This window comes from Lissotriton vulgaris, chromosome 7, assembly GCF_964263255.1.
Source record: "Lissotriton vulgaris chromosome 7, aLisVul1.2, whole genome shotgun sequence".
NCBI classification, from domain to species: Eukaryota; Metazoa; Chordata; class Amphibia; order Caudata; family Salamandridae; genus Lissotriton; species Lissotriton vulgaris.
The window spans coordinates 1,020,769,848-1,020,793,842 of record NC_141695.1 but is presented as its reverse complement, the minus strand read 5'-3'; the positions used below and the strand labels follow the sequence as shown (position 1 = coordinate 1,020,793,842).

The 23,995-nt window shown below is 46.4% G+C and overlaps 1 protein-coding gene across 2 annotated transcripts in view; it reads left to right on the top strand.

Moving 5' to 3' along the window:
• Positions 1-23,995, top strand: part of FBXW11 (F-box and WD repeat domain containing 11) — a 609,511-nt gene that overhangs the window by 14,656 nt on the left and 570,860 nt on the right. The window lies entirely within an intron of this gene.

Genomic DNA, 23,995 nt, shown 5'->3' with positions numbered 1-23,995 from the left:
GGGTGAGGGGTTGAGGGTGAGTGAGGGTGAGGGGTTGAGGGTGAGTGAGGGTGAGGGTGAGTGAGGATGAGGGGTTGAGTGAGGTTGAGGGTGAGTGAGGTTGAGGGTGAGTGAGGGTGAGTGAGGGTAAGGGTGAGTGAGAGTGAGTGAGGGTAAGGGTGAGTGAGAGTGAGTGAGGGTGAGTGTGAGTGAGGGTGAGGGGTTGAGGGTGAGTGAGGGTGAGGGAGTGAGGGTGAGGGGTTGAGGGTGAGTGAGGGTGAGTTAGGGTGAGGGGTTGAGGGTGGGTGAGGGTGAGTGAGGGTGAGGGGTTGAGGGTGAGTGAGGATGAGTGAGAGTGAGGGGTTGAGGGTGAGTGATGGTGAGGGTGAGGGGTTGAGGGTGAGTGAGGGTGAGGGGTTGAGGGTGAGTGAGGGTGAGTGAGGGTGAGTGAGGGTGAGTGAGGGTGAGGGTGAGTGAGGGTGAGTGCGGGTGAGGGTGAGGTGTTGAGGGTGAGTGAGGGTGAGGGGTTGAGGGTGAGTGGTTGAGGGTGAGTGAGGGTGAGTGAGGGTATGTATGTATGTATGTATGTTGAGTTTGAGGGTGAGTGAGGGTGAGGTGTTGAGGGTGAGTGAGGGTGAGGGGTTGAGGGTGAGTGAGGGTGAGGGGTTGAGGGTGAGTGAGGGTGAGTGAGGGTGAGGGGTTGAGGGTGAGTGAGGGTGAGGGTGAGGTGTTGAGGGTGAGTGAGGGTGGGTGAGGGGTTGAGGGTGGGTGAGGGGTTGAGGGTGGGTGAGGGTGAGTGAGGGTGAGGGTGAGTGAGGGTGGGTGAGGGTGAGTGAGGGTGAGTGAGGGTGAGGGGTTGAGGGTGGGTGAGGGTGAGGGGTTGAGGGTGAGGGTGAGGGGTTGAGGGTGAGGGGTTGAGGGTGAGGGGCTGAGGGTGAGTGAGGGTGAGGGGTTGAGGGTGAGTGAGGGTGAGGGGTTGAGGGTGAGAGGTTGAGGGTGAGTGGTTGAGGGTGATAGAGGATGAGTGAGAGTGAGGGTGAGTGAGGGGGTGAGGGGTTGAGGGTGAGTGAGGGTGAGGGGTTGAGGGTGAGTGAGGGTGAGGTGTTGAGGGTGAGGGTGGGTGAGCGTGAGGGTGAGCGTGAGGGTGAGCGAGGTGTTGAGGGTGAGGAGTTGAGGGTGAGTGAGGGTGAGGGGTTGAGGGTGAGTGAGGGTGAGGGGTTGAGGGTGAGTGAGGGTGAGGTGTTGAGGGTGAGGGTGAGTGAGCGTGAGGGAGGGGTTGAGGGTGAGGTGTTGAGGGTGAGTGAGGGTGTGGGTGAGGGGTTGAGGGTGAGTGAGGGTGAGGGGTTGAGGGTGAGTGAGGGTGTGACCATATCCATTCCAGACACTGATAATTAATTGGCGACAAAAGTTATTATTTGACGTGGCATATCTTAATTGCTAGGTTTTTTAATTACTAGTTGATGTTTAATTTTTGTAATCATTTTTTTAAGTATGCACCTCTTAAAAAAATAAATAAAAATATTGCTTGTTATGTATTTCCATTTGTAGACCTAGAATAGTTATGGTGCATTGTATGTAGCTTTAAAAAATAAAAATGTAGACTGCTCAATGTATTTCCGTGAATAGATGCAGGTTGCCTCTTTCTGTCAAATAATATCCCTTGTTCAACTTACTATAGTGGCGCGGCATACTATGAAGCAGCAGAGGAGGACTGACTGTCAGAGCCTTGCTCTTTCCTCTCTTGCCAACAGGGCTACTCCAGAATAAGACCACGAAAACCATAATTTGTGAAACATGGCCATTTGACTCGCAGCCCGGTCAGTGGAGGGGCTCCGCTTTCTGATCCGTAGAGGCTGATGCGCAGTCACTTTCTTGAAGAGGAAATGGGGAATAAAAACTTTACTTTTGAAGTGATGTCGATGAACCTGGCTTGATGTCACACTGCTGCATTGTGCTGATTTTCTAAGTAAAAACATGCATAGTGAGGAGCACTAATACGGGTTTGAGATGGTGGAAGAGCTGCTTATCTCTTATGGAGATAGATTATCTGGGGGAGGAAGGGCTCCTAATGGGAAGTGTAGACGGGGAGAAATTGAGAAAAAAAAGCTGAGCAGGGAGGGTGTTATTGCGGCTATCTGTTTGCCCGAGGGGAGGAGAAATGCAGGCCTGAGGCAGAGCACACGCTGAGAAGCTTGTGGGAGGGGGGCTGGGCTGCCTTTGATCTGGTAATGCGAGGCAGGCAGGCAGGCGGCTGGTGGCATTGTGCACGAGCTTTTTAGGGCTTGCGCTTGCGCAATGACCTAAAAAGCACATGCACTTGAAGAAATCGCCAGTGGAATCGCCAGTGGTGGATCAACACTGGATAAGCCGTAATAGAGCTTCGCCAGCGATGCGCAGAAGCGCATCAGCAGGCGAGCCCTAAAAATATCAGGTCAATGCCCTGTTAGAACGCCCTCAACTCTTTACCCCGAGTTGCCAGCAAAACAGAGGGTAGATGATGATTTATTGTTAGGACCCCCAATGCTATGCATGCCACCCCCCTTATGCCCGTAGTACAATGCCAGGACCCCTAAAGTATAGCTGGAGATGGCACGATCGCCTCAGTCTCCACTGCCTCTGCTCCCAGTCACCCACACCAAATGCCTCATCAAGGGATGCAATAGTAGAGGTAGGAACAAAAGAAATAGGAGCGCCCAGGGTCCCGCGATGAAGTAAAAATGAGCGAGCAGGCATTGATAAAATAGTTAAAACCCTCATAGATGGGAAAGAAACAGAAGAATATGTAACTGACATATGTAACTCCTATGTTGAAAACCACAAACAATACTTTATTGTACGTCTGTTACCACACCCTTACTGCATATGAAGAGAAATACCAAGATGTAGGGCCCGAGAGACTAGTGGCTCTCTATAGGAAGGTAGACATCGGAGATGAAGTTGACAACGATGTTGCAGAACTATTCTCATCCACACTAGAAGTATTGCGTCACCTCATAGAACATGGACAGATAGATAGGGACAGGACAACTAAGATAGCAGGACCCCCGGTGGAAAAACCGGATAGCATGATGCCAATTAAAGAAGCTGCCCCTAACTGGGTACCTCCTAGAGGACAAGGGACTCATGACAATATGAACCATCAAGATGCTAGAGGAAGGGTGGTCTACAATTGGGTGTACCAGCCATGGGACAGACAGGACATTTTGACGTTCCGTAAATCTTTACCGGATTTACCAAAGAAATCCACCACCTTTTACACTGAGCTAGGTACCGTTCTGGGATCGACAATAATGACACTTGCAGACATAGACTTGCTCTTCGGGTTATGTTTGCCAGCAGATGTGTGTAAACAGATTAGGAAAGTAGACCATACCGAACTGCTGGGTCATACCTGGGAACAACTCCACATACTAGATAAACAGCGGAACACTGGTCAGAAACCGGTTAAAGCAATATTGGACCTCCCTGACAAAATAGTGCAGAAAGTGAAAACGCTGAGCCCAGAGAAAAAGATAGACTGGTCCGTAGTAACCGCGTGCCGCCAGAAACCACAAGAGGATGTCTCGGAATATTTCTCCAGATTTGAAATTGTGTTCTCCGATTTACAGTGGACAAAACATGTCCACCGCAACCGGACACCACTTATTTGTGCAGGACTACGTCAAAGGACTACTGCCAGATGTATCCCAGAAACTACAAGCCAGCTAAAGTAGTTGGGAGGCATCTAAACCGGCGACCATTCTCCAAATGGCCCAGTACTAAGAGCATCAGAGAAACGAAAATGACAGGGCTACAGAAAGGAAAAAGAAGGAAGTGAAGGAAAGGGAAATGATAGCCCAACTCCAGGGGGCGAATACAGGAAGGGAGCAATATAGGGGAGGAAACAAGCAGAGTACCCCTAGAGTACAGCCTCCTAGGAACAATCCATCAACATCATATGTAGGACGCCAAGACCTAGGACTGGATCAATGTGCATTTTGCAAAGAATATGGACACTGGAAATCCCAATGCCCCGCTTTGTTAGGAGCTGGTAGGGGCAGAGGGGCGAGGGAAATAGCAAGTGGACAGAGAGGAAGAGGACGTGGGAGTAGGTATGCGAGTGAAGCAAGCGAGGAAAGGCTAGGAAGAGTGAACACATTTGACTATCCCAGGCAGAATCAGTACCAACAGACAGATTACGACAACACGTAATCGAAACTGGCTGCACGCCCATCACTGCAAGAAAGTCCCTCCAACGCTGGCAACCTGTGAAGAGGTGGAGGTGCAAGAGTAAGTACTCGCAAAGGACCGACCAGCTCTGAGTTGCTACCCACAAGAAGACACCCTCCAACTGTCTGAATTTCCTGACCCCACGGTGCCATCCAAGGAAGGGTACAACCCAAGATCGACGAAAAGGGGGAGCTCTAACAACCAGGCCACTAACTGAGTCAGAGTCTCAGATCGGTATCACAGCCAAACAACGCTACCAGGAAAAGCACCAGACAAGTCTGTGGTCCTAACAGTTGGTGACCTCCTCGAAGATGATGGAAGAAACTGAACACCTGAAGAGCAACCGCAAAGACACCGAGAATGCCAACCTGCACAGCACAAAGACAATTGCACTTGTAGCATCATTTCTCACCTGCCTCCTGCTAATGGTCACACTCTAGATTATTGACGAGAATGCACCTGCATACAGAACAATGTCGCCCACCATGCAACCAACCACCAAGAAAGAACATTATCTGGTATCACTGTCGCCACATCTCCGAGAACGACGCAAAGAAATTCTGGAATAATTCTTTAGTGCAAATGCTGCACCAACACAATCTTGCCACTAACTATTGGGTCTGTGGGCTGCTACCACATGCCACTGAACATTCCATCCCTTTCATTCCTTCACCCTTTTCTGTTCACGGATCTTGGCTTGCCTGGATGATGCTCCTACAAGAAAGTTACAAAGACAATGCCACTTCGATGGGACAAAAATCTCAGTTCTACAACAAATTCTGGCTGAACAAAACAGGAAGAACAGCCGCTCCCTCTTGCCCTCACACCTCCAATGCGACAATCCCAATGAATGTTCCCTCCAACGAACGAGTGGAAATACAAGTGTTCAATAATCCTGTCGGAGCCACATTTTCCTTCCTGAAGAAAAGAACTGCTGCAACACCGACTGTAGCCCTATCTGTGGTGAACGTCTATGGCCTTGTGTGCATTGAAGGCCGTGGGACTAAGAGTGTGGGTCACAGCACTTGTAACATTGTAAGGACTTTGAACACTGCCAACCCTCCAGCATTTGTTGCATCACCCAATATGTACTTTGTCTGTGGAACCAAAGCCTACACCTGGCTCCCAAGAAACTGGGGGGCACGTGCTACATCGCCTTTGTTTTGCCACCAACCTACTCAGCCCCTGCAGAGCATCATCGAGAAAAGCGTTCTAAAGACACTGATCAAGCAGACTCTGCCTCATCACAGTTCCTCGACGCAGCAAAAGGGCTCGTCCCGCTATGAGGTCCGATGGCAAACAGCCGAGCCATCAGACATCTGTCTCAAGCAGTAGAAACCACCCTGAACGTCACAGCTGGCATCCTCACCAGAAACACTGCTGAGCTTCAAGCTACTAAACCGCATGGTGCTGGACGTGGTACTAGCGGACTGTGGAGGAGCATGTCGCATCATCGGTGCCAGTTGCATATACATCCCTGATAATTCTCCCTCTGTCTATGAAGCAATCGAACATCTCCACAGGCTGTCTTCAGAAATTCATCAAGGATCAGAGACTTGGACAATTGGAAGTTGGCTTTGGGGCATCTTGAAGGACTGGGGCTGGATAATATCAATGTTTCTCTTGGTCCCAGTATTGGCAATATGTGGTTGTTGTTTGGGTGTACACTGTATACCACCTTTGGGTTCTCTTTGCAGAAGTACATTGCGCCCTAAGACTATGGACACTTGGCTAACAAAAATGAGAGTAATGTATGAATAAGAGATACAGGACATAATGGAGATCGTAATAGATTGATAAGCTGGCTAGTTATGTTCAAAGGGGCGAGCGACTGTTAAAAGCGAAACGACGATCATAAACATTACCTGCGCCACCTTGTCTGATGGAAGTTCCTACGTGCACATAAACTGCAGGCATTCTGATCAATCGTAGCCGTTTTGTATTCCGTTGGTCACCTTTTTGTTTCACCCTGCCCTTACTAGCATGCCTCTGACCAACCTGGTGTGTGAGCTGGGGGCTATAAACTATTGCCACGACAAACATCAACTTGCTGCCACAAACTAATTTTTCCTCTCCTCTCTGTTTACAGGCAAACCCATGGCAACCCTTACACAAACGGGGTCCAAATATCAAACAGACTTTTGCAAACATGGTTTATTGCACTGCACACAGCAAGACTTGGTTTTGCCAACAATGGGACCTGTTTTTATCAACAGAACGGACTCTTAGATCTGGCCGGTCTCATATGTTTTAGACCCTGAAGCAAGGTCCAGCTGCAAGATTAGATTGTCTATTTTGACCTGGGTGGGAGGAGAATTAATGTTGGCTGGTGTAACCATATTGATGGAACAATGTTGGGCTTGTGTGACAAACCTGCCAGGGGCGGAGACTCTAAGCTTGTAACCAGGATAAATAAAACAAATGCATTGTGTCAAACCTGTATAAAAGGAAGAGCCAGAAGGAGTTGCCAGCAGAACACCTCCCTCAGACATCTCGGTGTCTGCAGTTGACGTGGTCTCCTCTGAAGAGTAATAAACCTTTTTCTTGTCTTCCAGTTTCCAGCGCTTGCCTCATTATTTTGGTAACAAACCCAAGATGAATTATAGGTGGGACCCTGCCACTGGGCAGCATGGGGGTCTTAGAAGACTCGCTGCTTTTCACACCTTTATTTGTTTTAAAAAGGAAAACAAAAATAAAAGGCATTGTCATTTGCAGTGTCAATAGCTCAAGCTTGTGTGAATGCGAGGCCTATTGCATTGCAAATGCTTGTTTTATACAAGGTGTGTAAATTATGGCTTTTGTTAAAAATGATTAAGACTTGTGTTTGTCACATGAGGTTTAATTTATCTGCCCCTAAGATATGGTGTGTACCAGAATAACATTAAAATAAATATTATGTAAAAACATCAATCCTTAAGAGACAATGATGAAAGCGATTGGATCACTAAATTTAGAAAAATGTATCTGGTTGATAAATTGTTTAGGTGTAAATTAAGAATAGTGTGATGACAGCGAGAGAACCTTGAATATGGTTGTCCTTCTACCTTTTTAGGTTTTGCCTCGCCAAAAAGATGCGCTCTGCGCATCTTTTTCGGCGCAGGCGAAAACCTGATGAGAACTGTAGTGTGCTTTGGTTCGGCCCTCGTCATTCATTGGCTGGCTCCGTAAATGGAGCCTAGCCATTGGATGAGGGGCCTGTCCGTCAATGCCGGACCAGACACGGGGGCGTTCCCGACATTCTTTGGCTTTTGCCGACGTCACGCGACGCCGGGAACGCCCCCGAGTCTGGTCCGGCATTGCCGGCACCTGCCTTCCGTCGTCAGCGTCTTCCTTCGTGCTCCGTCTCTCCTCCCCCGCCCCCTCCCGCTTGTTTCCTCATGGCCGCCTTCCTGCTCCAAGGCCGTCGTCGGCGTCTCTCCTCCCCCTTTCCCGCCCCCTCCCGCTTTTCTTGTTTCTTGTTCTTGCCTTATGTCTTCCCGCCCCCCTCCGCTCTCCGTGCCTGTCCGTGTGTGTCTGTTCCTGCTCCCCCCCCACCCGATTGCTCGCAATGAAGCATGCACCACTAAACCCCAGCACAGCGAGGCACAAACCAGCCCGAGGGAGGGGACGGGGCTCTCAAAAGCGACAGGCAGCGGCGCCTCGGTCAGGAGAGGAACGCAGAGCTGCACCAAGCGTGGAGAAAAGGTACACCATGTCCACCGCCCGGTCCCCCGCGTGGATCATGGCCACACCAGGTACCCAGGATGGCCGAAGAGCACCTGACTATCGAGCGCTAACCGACCCAGCGCTAACGGGCTCAAGATCATGCCCACCCAGCACAGCTAGCCGGCCGGCCATGCCAGGTAAGAGCGCTACTCTCTCCCTTCCCCCGGTTAACCACGACAGAGGAGGACCATATCCCACCCCCCAACCCCGAGTCGGGTAGGGGGTGGCAATTCAAGAGGGGGGTGCATGCTGCGCCTGCCAGGGAACCCGTAAACGCTGAATTAGCCGCAAAATAGATTCGGGCCATCTTCGGCCAATGTTCGAGCCTTGGGGTGTAGCAACATTACGGTAAAGAGTGTCTGGAACATTCTAACAGGAAGTGGACACAGCACTTTCACCTCAACCATTAGGGAAGTTCACTGCGCTGTGACTGCTTCCGCTGCCTTGCAGATGAGGAGCGACCACGGACCATTTCCGTCAAATCGTCCACAACCCCATAAAAGCGGGATTACCATGTGCGGAACTCTCGTCCCGGGGGTGGTTATGAGAAGGGGTAAAATCCGGCCCAGTTCGCTCCTTCACTAGCCGCGGTGGTGGGGTCGGTTTGGCCCACCCCTCACTGTAGCAGTCCCAGTGAGCTGCCACTTACGACGATCCACCGCGTGACCTTGGGCATCGTGGTACCACAGCCGAGTGACTGACGTAGATTCCGCTTCTTGTTATGACAGCGCAGGGCGCGTCTATAGCCACCATCACCTGTGCATGGGGCAGCGATGTCTGACACTGTGATACAGCCACTTGTTAGTGTCTGTAGTAGCCAGCCTTGTGACACCCATCACTGCTGAAACCTACCACCCGAGGCTGCGCGTTGGGGGGGGGGGTGCTTTCTGAGCAGCAGCGTGTCTGTTGTAGCAAGCCTGGTGCCACACAATACTGTTGGAACCTACCACATGAGGTAGGTTGGGGGGGGGGGGCTTCTCTGAGCAGCAGCGGTGTCTGTGGTAACAAGCCTTGTGCCACCAAGCACTGGTGGAACCTACCACATGAGGCGGGCAGGGGGCTTCTGTGAGCACCAACGGTGACTGTGGGAACAAGCCACGTGCCACCCAGCACTGCTGGAACCTACCATGGAGGCTGCCAGATGGGGAAGGGGTGGGGGCGGGGTCTCAGCATCAGTGGTGTCTGTGGAAACAAGCTTTGTGCCACCCAGCGTTTTGCATTACGTGTGTTCTGTTTTGTGTAAATCTGAATTGTACACCAGGGGTCTGCATCATGTTGCTGATTTGTGTGTCTAGTGTGCATCTCGTTGTGTTGTCTGTATATGCTACCTCTAAATCGGATGGGTTGTCTGTGTGTGTTTTGTGCTGTTTTTTGTCTATGTCCTGTTTCCTACGTGTCACCAGGTGGTGTAATATATTGATGGTCCTGTATGTGGGTCTGTGGGGTGTGCTGTTCTTTGTGGTGTCTGTCTATGTTCTGCGAGTGTTGCACTGTCTGTGTGTTTGAGAGTCGTGTGGGCCTGTAAGTGCTGTTGTGTGTTGTGTATGCCTGTGCCCTGCTTGTGCTGTGCGTGGGTTGTCTGAGAGACTCGTCTGTTCACGTGAGTTGTGGGTGTTTTACTCTTTAAAATATGATGCCTTTTTTATTTTATGTTTTATTTGGACATTTATATTAGAGCATTGTACTGCGCATTGCTTTAATGCACGGGGAGGCAGTAAGTGATTCGCAGGGTGTGGCACTGAGGCACTGGTTGGCACCTGGCTGCTGGAGTCCGAAGTGGTATGTCTGCCATCACCAGTGCTTGTGGCCCTCTTTACGTGCCTCTGTTGCCTGCTTGTGGCCCTCTTTACGTGCCTCTGTTGCCTGCTTGGGACCCTGTTTTCGTGCCTCTGTTGCCTGCTTGGGACCCTGTTTTTGTGCCACTGTTGCCTGCTTGGGACCCTGTTTTTGTGCCACTGTTGCCTGCTTGGGACCCTGTTTTTGTGCCACTGTTGCCTGCTTGGGACCCTGTTTTTGTGCCACTGTTGCCTGCTTGGGACCCTGTTTTCGTGCCGCTGTTGCCTGCTTGGGACCCTGTTTTCGTGCCACTGTTGCCTGCTTGGGACCCTGTTTTCGTGCCTCTGTTGCCTGCTTGTGGCCCTCTTTACGTGCCCCTGTTGCTTGCTTGGGACCCTGTTGCTTGCTTGTGACCCTGTTGCTTGCTTGTGACCCTGTTTTCGTGCCTCTGTTGCCTGCTTGGGACCCTGTTTTCGTGCCACTGTTGCCTGCTTGGGACCCTGTTTTCGTGCCTCTGTTGCCTGCTTGTGGCCCTCTTTACGTGCCTCTGTTGCCTGCTTGGGACCCTGTTGCTTGCTTGGGACCCTGTTGCTTGCTTGTGACCCTGTTGCTTGCTTGTGACCCTGTTTTCGTGCCTCTGTTGCCTGCGGGGGGCTCGCAGCGAGCCCACAGTGTGTGGGGTGGGGCTCGCAGTGTGTGGGGGGCTCTGTGTGGGTGTGTGTGTGGGGGGGCTCTGTGTGGGTGTGTGTGTGGGGGGGCTCTGTGTGGGTGTGTGTGGGGGGCTTTGTGTGGCTGTGTGTGGGGGGGCTCTGTGTGGGTGTGTGTGTGGGGGGGGGTTTGTGTGTGTTGGGGGGCTCTCTGTGGGTGTTGGTGTGTGTCATTTGCAAGAGATAAAGCTAGTGGCATTGTAAATGACAATGCCATTTATTTATGTTAAAAAAAAAACATAAATAAAAATAATGTCAAGAGCAATGCCAATCGCTCTAACTTTAACAAAGGCAAAACCATTGCATTGTAAATGCTTGTTAAAAGAGGGGTCTATTGGGTCAGTGTAATATCATAATTGGCTTACTGGGCATAAAGTTTCACTTGCTTAGACAGCAAACATCTGCGTGAAAAGCTGTTTTATTGACTTGACCAAAATAAAGCCCTCCTATTCTCTCTCTCTCTCTCTCTCTCTCTCTCTCTCTCTCTCTCTCTCTCTCTCTCTCTCTCTCTCTCTCTCTCTCTCTCTCTCTCTCTCTCTCTCACTTCTGCAGGGGTGGAAATCTTGAATGTGCGTACATGTCCAATGGGCAAAGTGCTACAGTAATCTTCTTTCCCTTGTCCCACTCTCTGCCTAAATCAATTAGATAGCCTGAAACAGAGTCATTAGAAGCCTACGTTGTCCTCCTTGGCTCCCAACCACTCCGTGATTAGCTGTGCAAACTATTACAGTATTCTATTAAAACACACCGCTCTTACTCCATATGTTGTAGACTGGTTTTGTTTCCTATACCATAGCTTCATACCTTTGCCATAATGTCCATTGTTCTTTTCATCTGTTCTTTCACAGTATAGGCTTCACCTCCCCATCGCTTTTACCACAACTTCAATAGGTCTCCATTACACTCTCACTTCAGGCTCCAATCAGCAACTCCATCTTTCATTCCTGCACTCCATCATTCCTGCAAACTGCCACCTGGGTAACCAGGCATGCGGTCATGAGCGTCCCATGTCAAAGTTGAAGAGGCTTAATGATCACGAAGGTGCAGTATATGTAAAATTATAATGGAAAATATGTTTCAGTAAGAAACCCACACTTGTAAATAAGGATGCCACGGTGTTAATGGGTAGAAACAAAATGCAAGTAGAATAAAGCTGAGGAATGAGCTTAGCTTTTAGCAGGTGAAGCAAATAGAGAGAGAATGCTAAGTGAAGACAGGCAGCCTTTGAAACTGGTAGTTTGTTTAGTACAATGCATGGGTTGATCATGTTGGACAGAATTAACACCAAGTTGCTTGGGGCAGGGCAGGGATGAAAGTGTCCACTTCCGCACTATAATGGGGCAGCCAGTAAGTTTATAGCCCTGTATATGGAACTGGCACTTAAGATTAACCTGTGAGAGTCGAGCCAGAAAGAGAAGAGCAACAAATGAGACTCTTTTGCATTAGTCAAAAGGAGAACCAGCAGACTGGGAGTATGGGGGCTGACGGAATGGGCAGAGTCAAGCCGTGCAGCCAGACATTTCATTGGTGACAACTGACGAGGCTTATGGGGGAGCTTTCTGGAGTATAGTGATGGGTGCATTATAGGAGCAAGGGCCTGACAAAAGGCGCAGGCAGAAAAATTAGGGTGACACGGAAAAACCTTATTGAAAGGGTTCAGGAGATAGGCTGATGCAGAGGATGTGCGATGTCTCGGTGAAGGGCAGAATTACTACCGTCACGGGGGGAAATAAGGTGGTAGGAAATGTGTTTTAAAAACTGCATGTAGATGAGGAAGACTTGATTAGGCAGACCAGGGGTAGACCCTGGTATTTCCTTGTGAGTCCGGGTACAAAAGAGAAGAGTCAGATGGACAAGAAGTCTGAGTGAGTTGAGGCTCGCTGCTGTTTGCGGAGTGACCTGCAGGTCACAAACTTAAATCCTAACGGGGTATATGCTACCTTCCATCCTTTCCAGGACAATACATAGAGTGCTATTAAATTGGCATTAGCGACAATTGTGATAAATGAACACTAAATCAACAAAACCTGACATTGACATTAATTATGAAGTTTTCGAGGAAGATTAACAGGTAGCTATACTGGGGAAATAATGGTGCTGTGAGGGAGAATGGCCTGCCATAGGGCAGGAGTTCAGAGGTAGGGATGACCTTCAAGGGAATAGAGGATATGACATACGTTGGCAATGAGGATGTAAAGTTTTAATGGTATGGTAAAGAAATACTGATAGAAGTGAGGGGAAACAAAACTAGTGAGAAATAAAGGCCAGAGGTAATGGAGTACACTGCAAAGAAGTGCAAGGATAGACCATCTAAAGGAGGAATAGTGGTCGACCGAATTGAGGGATAAATGGGAACACCACACCCTCTGCTTGTTACAAAGAGGCACAGTATAAAAGGAGACAGCTCAGCAAACTGGCAAGTTGGGTCAGCGAGTAAAGGCTCACAGCTTACATGTTATGTGATCTGCAGTCATGGCATAGAATCCTGCACGGTAGACTCCTCCTTCGTGAGTGAACTGAATGCAGTTTTCATTAAGTGATAATAACGTCTATTATTTACATTGGTTGGAAACCGTGTGAGTCTAGTCTGAAGCACAATAGAAAGGAACACTGTCATTCTGTAAGTCTTCAGTATTTACACAGAGCAGTAATACTGAGGGGGGTAACAAAACACAACTGTGTTGTAGGAAAGCAAGGGTACAGAGGTATAGCGAAACATCAGGGGAGGAAGAGAAGGTGTGGGAGTGGTTGACATGGGGACGTATAGTGTCAAGGGCAGAAATACTGGAGGACGAGTTAAAACAAATAAAGAATTTTAAAAGTCAGGCAGATCACACGAAAAGTGCCTGGGAGGGTGTGAGGTTAGAATCTTTGGACAGAGGGCAAGTGGCATACTTATCTGGCGCACAAAAAGGAAGACTGCGGCCTTTCCTTGTGTTACACAGAGGTAAGCTAGAAAAGAGGGAAATGGGCAAGTTGACTTGGTAATTTAAGGCTTGCACCGACAGCTAGGGTGACCGGCAGATATATTCTGTCCATTCTCTGGAGGTTAATAACTGTGGTAACTCTGAGAATAAACTATCATTGCCATAGCCAATAGGCAATGCCTGTACAAGCTTTGCCAAAGCTTTTTGGCCATGTTCTACACTAGCGTGGCTAAAAATAATTCACGTTTAAGAGTGTCGTGGGGTGGTGAAGAGTGGAGTAGTGTGTTGTGGAGTGGGATAGAGCGTCCTATTTTGGAGTGACATAGATTGGAGATGTGTAACGTGGTGTAAGGTGGAGTGGTGTACAGTGTTACAGAGTGAAGTGACATACAGTGGAATATAGCGTACAACCTTCCTCTAGCGCTCCCTACATACATCGCGCACAGGTGGACGACTACAATAAATAAGGTTTGTGCAAGGGAAGAGACGAACTCCAGCTGGTCAGTCTAAAACAAATAGACAGCAAATAGAAAGGAAGCAAATGTGAGTTTCAAACCACAAAGCCAATGGTAAACAAAGGGCAGAAGGCGTTCCCAGGGAAGCTTTCTGTATGTCCCAGATGTCGTTAGCTGTGCTGCCTAGTAGGCTTTGACCTAAAAATGCATCCGTACAGGTGCTGCTGTTGTGAAAAGATAAGCCAATCTGTTCCGATCGGACGAGGCAGAGGATGCGTAAACGTGAGAGAGAGAGGGTAAAGCGTCAAGAGAGTTAAGGAGGCTGACTTGCATGGGAGCTAGATTAGGGCAGGCAAGCCTTGTACCCAAGTGCTGCACTGCAGTTCATTGAACGTGACAAACTGTCAAAAGATGTACTAGGGTGAAAAGTTGCAGTCTAGGAAAGGGGAATAGGCTGGATATTACAATTAGTGTAGGGAAACCATGTTGAACCCTAGTTTAATCTTCATGGGAATTAAACGTGTATAGTACACCGCGTTAAGACAACACAGGGGGTCAAGGAGTATGTTCTGGTTGGAGACGAGGAGGAAAGGAGTTTAGAATGGTCTTGCTCAAAGTGATTGCTTTGAGGAAAGAGCAGTGCATGTGAGAAGTGACGAGTTATGAGGCAGACTAGAGCAATCCTGCAAAGGAATATCGTAAGATGAGAAGGCAGGCTCTCGTGACAGAATCCAGAATTTTGGAACACTGCCAAGCTCCTATTGAAGGACGTAGATGGGATATGCAATGCAGCCAGGTTGTGTGTTTTTTAAAAACTTGTAAATAGATTAAGTAAAAGATGTTCATTTTCCTACAGGGATTCCTGCTTGTACGACTTCGTGTATACGTTTTGGTCATTGATATGTGTTTAAATATGAGACCTCTGTTTTGCTGCTAGAATACTCATTTGCTAGTCAACGGAGTGGGGTGGATGAGAGTTTTAAAATCAGGCATACTCGAACATCTCACTCCTCCCTTTCCCTCCTACCAGGCTCCTGTTCTGCACAATAAGAAAAGATTGCTTAGCATTTTGAGAATGCTTTCACTTCATTAGCTTAGATTTATTGCTGCTGCTATGGGTTTAGCTTTTTTCTCATACTGCTCTCCGTGGCCTTTGGTCTACAATAGCAACTACACAATTGCTGGCCAGTATTGCCGTTGTTTCTGGAAACACAGAGCTCAAATGCTACAGTAAAGGGATTGAGTTGTCTAGTACTTCCTTTCTTATGCCTTGATTTCGGGGTTAGCTAGTCAAATTGTGTAAGGTTACTCTTTAAAGATGGTGTGGAGTAGAATGACTAGAACGATAATGTTCAGGCAGTTTAATTTGTTTTTTAAAGTAAAGACTTACATTTTGATTTGTAAGTCTGTGTAATTGCTTGTAGGTGTTCAAATTCATTAATAGTATCCATAGCTGCCAAGGTTTCAGATGGCTATGTGTGACATTTTCATAATTTCAGTGTAATTATGAGTGACATTTCCACAAATATGAGTGACACTTTCACGCAAGCAAATCAAGCTATGAAGACAAGGGGCACATATAAATATCAGAAATTACACACATTAAAGCATAGCTGTTAATGTTTCAGATTGCTTGTGTGACATTTTCATAGATTCAGTGGATTTATGAGAGACATTCAGTGACTAAATGTGACACTTTCTTGCAACCAAAATCACGCAGTGAAGTCCATAGAAACCGACAAATATCAGAAAACACACTCCTTAGTACAACAACATGAAAGTCATACGCTGCAGCAGGTGCTTTTTAAGCTATTTTTTAATTTCTAAATTATCAGCACGAGAACAGTATGACCTCTATCCAGCGGGAACTTTAATAACCTCACTTATCTGTTACTTTCACTTAGCAAGTCTTAGTGTTGTGAAAATAAAACAAGCTGCTTTTACTGTCCAGCAAGGATATCAAACCCTTTGAACTAATAATGCATCAAAACATCTACTAGTTTAATTTGACAAAACTCCCACCTTAGATGGCCCTGTATTTACAACACAGACAACTTTAGTGTGCCATTTGCATGGTGCTATGCTATGCTGTGCTGGAGCCCCCTCCCCATTTTAGTAATAAACATTTTAAATGGTAGGAGTACATTATATTAAAATATGACTTACTAAATCTCTTGATAGAATGATCCACCAAGAGGTGCTGCTGCGGGACCCTGGAGATTGCCTGCGTGTGTGTCTTCTTCAATCAGAGCAAGCCGTGCTGCACTGCCTCAGCCTATGACACCTGCTCCGCCTCCCACTATGAGACTCATCCTGTTAGTGGGGAGTCCGGGGCACAAGTTTGGCTCTGCCTGGACATGGTACAGCAACAGCACGTGACGAGGTCAACTTAGAGCATGAGTGCTTGCTGGCAGTGCTCCTGTAGTCTGTAAGTGGCTGCACCTTTACGTCTCTGCTTTGATTCTTTGCGATTACTTTCAAAACGAAACAACTTGCCCGCGTTTTATTCCAGCAAGTGTAGAGCCTCACTGATGGACTTTGTTGTCCCTATCAGCATTTATTACGTTATAAGTCCTGTTTCATTTAGCCCAGCGCAGCAGCTGTTTTCTTAGGATTCATTCCGGAAGGCTTGCCCAGGTGACAGAAATTACTTTCTCGGGTGTCGGGCCTGCATGTGATTTAGTTTGAACGAAAATTAAAAACACCCCAGTGTTGCTAAAATGACACGCTGAACCGGTCTATGGCGGCTAGCACACAATGCACTACTCGTGAGGTTTAACTCACGCCGTGTGGACGTATCAGATTGATTGTATAGAGCCAGAGGCCATTGTCAAGATTTTTCACACATCTTCCTCGGAGTCCCAGCCGGGATCGAACTGTTAGTGGTGGCACAGATGGCACCGGACAGTGAAACAGGGCGGGCTGCACAAGGGGCGGCGCGGCGGGTGGCCATGATCATGCTTGAGAGAGAGTGTGCACAGAACCTGCCTGCACTCTCTAATCACCTGCCGCTTCTGGACTGTGCTCAACTTCCTGCTTCCTCCGGACGTGACGCCGGCCCATCCCAGGCTGGCACATTCGGATGTATAATACTGGCGGCCCCTGTGGTGCGCCAGTGATTGACAGCTGCTCTGAGGCTGTATGAGCGGGCAGCCGGCCCCCCTGCAGACTGCACTAATCGCTGCAGTTTCCAGGGCAACAGGAACACAGTCGTCCGCGTCGGACTCGATTCTGGCAGCGCAGGCAGAGCAGAGAATGATACATTGTAGCGCGGCTGCTCATGAGCTCAGAGAGCTCAGCTGCAGTGTCTCGGTTTCTGTTTCGGCACTAGTGGGCAAAGCAGCAGTGTCTCAGAACTCAGAGCCCGAGCACGCGGGAGCTGCTGGCGCGCTGGCAGCACAGGTGGCAAAATGCGTGACAAATGCATTCAGTGCGGTGATGCGGATCACTGCACTGAAATGCGTGACTGTCACACCTGTTGCGTGACGCTTGGCAGGACTGAGTATCAAGATTGTGCTGATATTTTTTATCTTCGACGTTTGTTAAAAGATTAGGTGTATATTGAAGCAAGGCTACAGTTTGACTTAGTGCTTAAAATTAACTAAAGCACAACCTCTATTCATAAAAATAATTAATCTTGCAGTTCAGTTGTTCTCATTTTTGTCATTGCATAAAGTTGTTCTACTGAGGTGGGAATGGGATGACTATGATTACTCCCGAAGACATGCTGGTCCTCGTTATTTGCAGTCAGCAGTCCTGACCTGGTTTAAGTTTGGTTTCTTAGTTCTGTCAGTTACAGATAACATTTAGAACAGCACAGCCCACAGGAAACTGAGTAAGTGTAATAAACAATACAATGTTTATTGAAAAATATTTATAAAATGTAGTTGGAGTCTCATTTTCCCAGCAAACCATACATGTTTAGATGGACTAGAAGGCATGTGAGTGCTTTTTATTAAAATTTATTAAGTAGTTGGAATATATGTATGAAGAACATTTCTGTGTAAAATACAAAGCAAATGTTAAACCACTCCAAAATGACAAATAGGTAAAAACAAGTGTGGTAGCCATTAATGAGCAGAATGTGAGGACTGTGCAATAAGTGGCTCAATGTAAGTGATACCTGTGCATAAACCATTAAAAACTGCAGAATTGTTAAGTATGCACAAGTGGCTGCCACCTCGCTGGATACATGCATTTGGATGTAATTCTCAAGAAAAGTCTAATGTTTTTTATAAAAATAAGTTTAGCTCTCGTTGGCAGCTGGATGATGCATACTTGTGTATAGATGAGAGCGTTTTAGGTCCCAGCCTACCACAAAGTGCACCTGTCTGGTTTGCTAAAGGCATCTGGGGATATTCAGAAATTTGACATAGGAATGCCTTACCATTGGCTTTGTGGTTTGTAACTCACATTCTCCAGCTTTCTATATGCTGGCTTTATTTGCTTTAGGCTGTCCAGCTCTAGTTCGTCTCTCCCGTTGCCCACATCTTGTTTACCGCATTCTCCACAAATTCGCTTTCTGTAAACAGGCCTTTAAATCTTTTTCTCCACTCTGCCTCTCCATTTTACACCATTCCACTGTCTCTCTACTCTACACCACTCAACTCTGTGCCAATGCAGTCTACTCCCCACTGCTCTACTATGCACGACTGCACCCTTCACCACTCCGCGCTGCTACCGTCTGCCACCCTACTCTGCAGCACTTTACTCAAAGCCATGTACTCTGCACCAAATCACTCCACGCTACTATACTCTGCATCTCTACACCACTCTACTTTGTGCCAAGGCACTCTACGACACTGCACTTTACACCAATGCACGCCACTCTACTATACACCACTGCACTCTGACTGTATACTCTGCAACACTGCCACTGTGCTTTATGCCATCCATGCCACTAGACTACGCTAATCCACTCTACGCCAATTCCCTCTGCCACTCTAATATACTCTGCACCACTGTATTCTGACATTCTACTCTATACCTCTGCACTCTGCGCCTCTTCACTCAACTCGGAAACAATCTATTCTGCCACTGCACTCTATGCAACTGCACTCTGCCACTCCTCTCTATGCCACTGTATGCAACTACACTCTACACCATTGTTCCGCCCTATGCGGCTGCAGGCTAAGCCGCCCTTTACCGTCCTCTATGTTACTGCCCACTTTTCTCTGTGATTCTCCGTGCTACTCTACTCTTTTCTCTGTGCTACTCTTCTCGACTGCACTCTACAACGCTCCACTCTTTAAACTCTGCTCCTCTGGCACTCTTCTCTATTCTATGACACTAGTCCAATCTATGAATCACTACGCAGCTCTCTCTGTGCCACTCTACTCTAATATTTGACACACTACTCCATTCCACTCTGACAATCTACTCCGCTGTGCTGTATGCCACTCTACTCTGCACCACTCCACGACACACTGCCAGTCCACTCTACCACACTTTTGAACTCTGACACTGTACTCCATTCTACACCTCAACTTTACACCCTTACAGTCTACTTCTTCCACAACACTGTAGTGTACTCCATGACCGTTCATTCCATACCAGTCAACTCAACTGTACGGCACTCCATAATGCTCCACTCCACTTTACAACACTCTCCTTTACCCTACTAACTTTTAGCCATGCTGAATAGCAGCCACTCAGGTGGGCACCTCTGCTTAAACATTGGCCAAGCCTATAAATAGCACTTGCATAGGCTCAACCTATTGGCTTTGCCAATGCTTGTTTTTTAAAGGCTTGCCTGATAGTGCAGCAGTCTCTCTTACCATTTGTTACCAACACCCTATAAATATTTAACAGAGATTGTGCTCTGCACAGAGGTGTATTTCTCACACTTCATTCCAAAGCTTGGTGAATCATTCTGCTTCCTATACAGTGATTGCAGTTTAATGCATGAAGGATTATTTTATAGAACGAAAGTAGTCTGAATCAGCAGACACAGGAATTCTGTTTTATAGGTGCAGCTTTTTTTTTTTTACCCTACAGGAAGTGGGTTATAATGTGTGTGTCTTGTTTTTCTTTTTTGGGGGGTTGTTAGAATTCATATTAGACTTATTGGATTTGCCGATGTTTTGTTTCTTTTTGCAGATGTTCAAAATTACCTTCTTGAAGCATTGGCAAATCCAAAAGACTAGTCCTATTGTTGGCCTTGCGAATTTAAGCCATGTGTACATTTACACAGCTTTTTCCTGTCTCATTACTGCTTTATAGGCCTTTTGGGGGCGAGCTGTAATTAGTGAAGTATTATTTACTGTTTTACATCGTTACCTACAGCACAGCCACGCTGGATATTGTGCGCATGTGCTTGGCCACTTTGGGCCACTGTGACCGGTGCACACATGCTGAGTGGTGCTAGCCGGTTGCCTGTTATTTTCGGGTCTTGCAGAACAATTTCTACTAACAACATAGTTTGTCTAGTTACTGGAACCAGATCTTGGTTGTTTCTCTTCTCACACGTCTACCAGAGGGAAAACTGTTATCGTAATCGTGTTTCTCACACAATATGATGTATGAGAAAAGGATCTTGGTGCACTCGCTGTATAAACATGAAAAAAGAACTGGTCTTACGTTTCACAATGTGGTCAGCATTTATTGTGGTTTCTCCAGCTTTAAAAAAAAATCTGATCAGGGAACGAACCCCAACCATACGATAAGAGTGGGTTGATTTTCTTTTGACAATCATATCCTGGCATTGGATGGGAAAAAATTTGACCAGAAAGGAAGAAAGCTTTATTATGGAGTACTTTGGGAATAGAAGGACAACGTATTTTTAAGTATTTCCCCGAAGATCATGATCTAAATTGTCAACACATACCTGATGTGTACAAGGAGGCCAAATTACGTTTAGAACAAACGTTTGCCAAAGAGGTAAACATTGTCACCTATCGCCACGTCGCTGTACTTATTTCTTCACTACATTTCTACTTACTCTTCTTGATTTTTTTTTCCCTCTCCTGAAGCATGGACATTTCCCTGTTTTGGTTCTTAAGGAACTAAGTTTCTTTTTTAAGCTGTTCAGAAGAGTGGATGGGTTCCAGCTGTCTCTCGAGTGCTTCTCTTACTTTCTCCTTTCTGCTGTCTTTCACCCATGTGTTTCTTCCTCGTTTTCCCTCCATAATGCCCGAGCCCTTGTGTGCTCCCCTGCCAGTGTTACTTTCATCTCCTGTGTACTATTTCCCCTTGCAGCTCCACACTGCTCTGTCAGCTTTTCCGCCTTCCCTCAATGCTCCACATTGCTCTCCCTTTTAACTATTTTCTCCTCATGTCCACCATGATGCTTCCCCCTTACCTGCACCCTCCATTTTGCTAATGGCACCCCTGTGGCTTCAGCCACGGCTGGCCCCGTTATTCCTTCTGAGCCCTCCCCAGATGCTTTACCTCTGTTCTGCTTTAATATACTCTGAGTGATCCGTAAGATCGTAACACTTATCCTGAAACAGACCCAGAGAACCACCATGGTCCAGGCCTTGGTAGTCTCATGTCTTGACTACGGCAACTCCCTGTATCTGGGTTCCCCAAAATATGTTGTAAACAGGTTGCACAAAATGCAACCGCTAGGCTACTTCTAAAAATACCTAGACAGGAGTCCGTGAAAGTTTCCCTGAAACAGCTTCACTTGCTGCCCATCCAATCCAGGATCAAATTTAAATCCCTCTGCCTGGCTCACAAAGCCATGAATGGAAGGGGCCCAGCCTTGCTTAGGACACTGATTTCCCCATATATTTCATCTTCAGACCACCTCATGAAGACGTTGAGGATAAAGGTCAATATGGGAAGGAAGGTCCTTCTCACACCTGGTCCCGAAGCTCTGGAATTCTATGACCAGGTAAGTGAGACTGCTGAAAGATGAACGCAGCTTCAGAAAAAAACTTAAGACATGGCTGTTTCATATTGACTCTTAGTCTTGCTCCTTATGACACTCTCCTCACCTCTACACAGCCCCTGGGCAGCCATGGCTATATAAATCCCCAAAACCTAAACATGTTGCTAACCACCACACACTTTCAAAAGAAAACTTGCTTTTCCAAGTTGGATTGGCAGATAAAAAAAATAACACAATGGTCATTTTGTAGGCACATGTGTAATGAGGGAGCATATAAAAAAATAGGATTTTGGTTTTTGCCCCCTTATTTAGCCACACTGTGTTGCATCCATAGTGCTGGACAGCATGGCTGAAAGTTATTGGGAAAGTAAATGGCTTAAAGATTAGACCTATTGGCTGTGCCAATGCTCGTTTCTAATCACTTGTTCTCCCTTGTTCCTTAAGTCACCATCCCAATGATTCTTTCATCTGCCCTCTGTTGCATGTGGTCAGCACCCCTTTTACCGAACTTTTGCTTTAGTTGTGCAACTGCCTAATCTCCTACTTGTATGATTTGTTATCTTGCATGTATTTTTGTTTTTTTTATATTTGTAATGCAGAGTACACTATTTCTGGGGCTGCTAAACTCAATTTGACACAAGGCTGGCGATGGTTATTAAAACTGTTGACTAAACCATTATCCGTGTAATTAGTGGATCTTTAAAACATGCTTTCTCTGTCTCAGTGTGGTGTGAAGGTTGTACATCTTTTTAGTACCATTGATGTAGCTCCTGTTGGTGAGTTTCACCAGTTTACATTCCTTCACAGGAACAACCTAATAGTCCTTTAAGTAGTATTTGTTTTTATTTTTCTTTCATTCTTTGCAATTTTCCAAATTCTCATCAGTGGATAAAACTAAACATTTCACTAAGTAGGGACTGTTAAAGTGGATTGGAAGCCCAATTTATGTTTTGAAACCACTCAAAGGTACTTTCTCTTCTCAAGCACCATTGTGGGTGTTTATTCTAGGCGAAGGGGTGCTGCGGTATTGTTATCTGTATATATTGTATAGTGAATGATAACGCAATTTGCTAACCTAGACCATCCCGCAGTATCCACCATTGTAAAAAATGTAACTGCTATCTTCTTATTCGTGAAGTTTTTCTGTTAAAGCAAGGCTTGATATTATTTAGGTAGTTTATGATGTTTACATTATGGTTTTCTTTGAAGAATTTCTACTTTGTACCCCTTGCTTACATATAAAATAGTAAATCCAGTACCATATTATATTAGTAAGTATATATGAATTATCTTTTGCATGGAGTGCAGTGTTTTACATTCATATTATTGCGATGCTGAAAATTCTGTTCTGGTGCAAGCAGAATACTTCCTGATTTCCAATTACTGCCACATCTTTCATTTTAAACCATTTGATGCTTGTATTATGTGTGCTTATGTGAATAAGAGGTTGCTTCCAAGGCTAACGTGCTCTAAAGCCTAGATTACGTTTGTACTTGAGGATTGTTGGTGTTCTTTAACTTGGAAGCAGTCTGCAACTGCTAGCTGCTGTTGGGCTTATTACTAGTTTACTTGAAGTAGAACACCAGGGAATCTTTTTCTCATTTCTCTTCTAGACTGGCTGTGCAAGATCTTCTAGTGTCAGACTGAAGTCTGATCTAGTTCCAGAACATTTTATTACGGGTACAGCTTTGGCAAATGTATCATGTTTCAGATTTGTCCTTGTCTATTCCAGCAGCAGTCAAAACTGTTGGCGTAAAAATGACTGTGACTCTGCTTTTGTTTGTGCAATTGCTGCATTGTATTTATATAATTAGTCCACCGAAAGTTTGTGGGATTCTCACCAAAGGTAAAATAACTGCTTTGACAATGGAGAGGCTCCTATCATTAGATTGATCATTGACTTTGCCTCTTGGTTCCCTTCTCCTACCTTGTACTAAAATCTAATTAGGGATTGATCCTTTAATGTAAAACCACATTGGTTACCAATGAATGGTAAGTTTAATATTCATGCATATTTGTATTAAATTTAATTTGTTCCTACTGAGCTGAATTTGAACAAGAAGTGGCGCCTAGGAAGCTGCATAATAAGAGTTGCCTTAGCTGTTTATTATCCCTCTGAGCATACATTAAAGGTGTTCTTATTTAAGGGGTTATCTAATGTACTTGGCATTGTTGAAAATAGTGAAAAGTTAACAAAACACCAATATAAAACGAGAAAGTAGCTCTCCTGAAACACGTATTATGAAGCTATTCAGCCTGTCGGAGTTTGGGGGAAGTACAAAAACAGTGCTTATACCACCTGTGAATGCTTTCTTTTGAGCCAGTGATGCCCCCTTCATTGCTTAGTTGTCCACATTTGAAAGAAAATCCGAAATATTTACTTCTGATTAAAACATTTTCCCC